At 50.2% G+C, this 2,122-nt stretch overlaps 1 pseudogene; it reads left to right on the top strand.

The window, feature by feature from the left end:
• The first annotated feature begins 545 nt into the window (after nucleotides 1-545).
• On the top strand, nucleotides 546-1,526 carry LOC141732687 (olfactory receptor 6F1-like; annotated as a pseudogene).
• The last annotated feature ends 596 nt before the right edge of the window (nucleotides 1,527-2,122 follow it).

Raw genomic sequence — 2,122 nt, 5'->3', positions numbered from 1 at the left:
CTCGAGGAGAAGAACCTTAAGTGGGTGTCCCCACTCGAGGGGAGATCCTGGCACGCAGTCCACTATTTATAGAGTAAGAGAGTTGTCCTATAGTCATATTCGCATGGGAACAAAATAGCTAGGTCCCCACTCCAGACAGTGTTTTGACTGTGTTGCCAGCCATCCCTCAAAGTCCAGGTGCAACTCATCACAACTCCCACTGATGGTTATGGCTTGAGCAGCAGCCGAGGTGGGGAAAGGGGGAGAGCACACCGCCATACACATACACACATGGAGGAGGGTATAAATGTGTGTGACTGGTCTGTATATTCGTAATTGTGCATGTGCATGCCTGTGAGTCTGCATACCTCTGTGTGCGCATGGGTGTGCATGTGTGTGCACCCATGAAGGTAGGTCAAAGGTCTTGACAAAATCAAGGTACACCCCAGGCAGTACCCCTCCCCTTCCCACAGTGCCTCTCATGTCCACATAGAAAGCAATGAGGTTGATGAGGCATCATTTGCTCTAGTTTCACTCCTAGTGGCATCTGAAGGACCAGCACAGGCATGCAGACGCTCACAGAAACTTTCCTGTCTTTGCAAATGAACCTCAATCCTTGGGAACACACTGCAAATGGGACAACTGTGGAAGAATTCATTTTTCTTGGCTTGCCAGGCACGTGGCATTTCTGGGTCTCCCTTGTGGTGGTATTTGCACTGACGTGCTCCCTGAGAGTAACATGCAATGCATCCATCATGGCTCTCATGTGGATGAACAGCAACGTCTGTACCCCAATGTACTTTCTCCTCCGTAATCTCCCCTTTCTGGAGATCTGGCACACTACTCGTGTTGTTCCCAAAGCCATAGGAGTCATGCTGGGGAGTAGCCAGACCATCTCCTTCAACGCCTGCATCCTCCAGTTGTTCTTTCTTCTCTCCCTAGGCTCCACTCAGTGTTTTCTCTTGTCTGTCATGGCCTATGACCACTACTTAGCCATACGCTACCCCTTGAGATACAGCTCCCTCATCAGCAGTGTCCTCTCTGCTCGGCTGGCGCTCAGCTCCTGGCTGGGAGGCTTTCTGTCCGTCTCGCTGCTGGCCTTTCTGACATCCAGGCTGATGTTCTGTGGGCCACATGTCATCAATCATTTCCTCTGTGATATAGATTCCTGCCTCGCCCTCTCCTGCAGTGACATGTGGCCCATGGAGCTAGCAACAATCCTTGCCTCCTAAACTGTTCTGGTGGCGCCCTGTGTGGTTACCCAGCTCTCCTACGTGTACATCACCTCTTCCATGCTCAGAATCATGTCAGCTCATTATCAAAAAAAGGCATTTTCCACTTCCTCCGCCCACCTCAGTGTTATCACAGTCTGGTATGGCTCCACCATGTTCCTGTGCGTCAAGCCATCGGCCCAGAACTCCCTGGATCTGAACAAACTCATGAACACCTTTCACACAGCTGTAACTCCTGTGTTGAACCCCTTCATTTACACACTCAGGAACAAAGATGTGAAGCAAGCTCTGTGGTGGGCCTTCCAGAACAAGTGAAGTGGCTTTTCAAAGGGTCTCAGTGGGACCAAAGAGGTTCATCCCCTCCCTCCCACGGTTTCCACCCTGCAGAAGGTCCTCACCAAAGTGTAACTGCACCTGGGCATCACAGGTAGTGAGAAGCCACCAGTTCCCCACTGAGCCCATTTCATCCACCTCACAGCCACCTTAGGCTGGGCTGCACCTCAATTCTAATGCTCCCACCTCCCTCTGTTCCCTCCTGGGTAAACTCAGAATGCCTCCCAGTGCTCTAAAGACCACCACTTGGAAAGGCTCACAAATACCATCCAGAAGCAGCTCTCCAACAGAACACTGGAAGAGTAGTCCTCCCACAGGTTTGAATTCCAGGTTGCCAAGTGCTTCATTTTGTCAGGGATTCACCTGTGCCCCCTAAATGATTTTTAGCAGCTGGCTCACTGCTTTAGGAAAGGGGCATGTATTTCTATGTTTAGTTTGACATTTTCTGGAAGGATTTATGTCCCACTCTTGGGGCTGTTTCAGAGAGTCATGCTCTGGTTCAACAGAAAATTTGGCAATGTCTGGTATCTCAAAAGCCATTACTTCTAACAGAAGGCAGTCAACAAAATTTACACTCC

Source organism: Larus michahellis, chromosome 18, assembly GCF_964199755.1.
Source record: "Larus michahellis chromosome 18, bLarMic1.1, whole genome shotgun sequence".
In the NCBI taxonomy this organism is placed as follows: Eukaryota; Metazoa; Chordata; class Aves; order Charadriiformes; family Laridae; genus Larus; species Larus michahellis.
The sequence above is the reverse complement of the archived record's forward strand: the minus strand, read 5'-3'. Positions and strand labels throughout refer to the sequence as shown.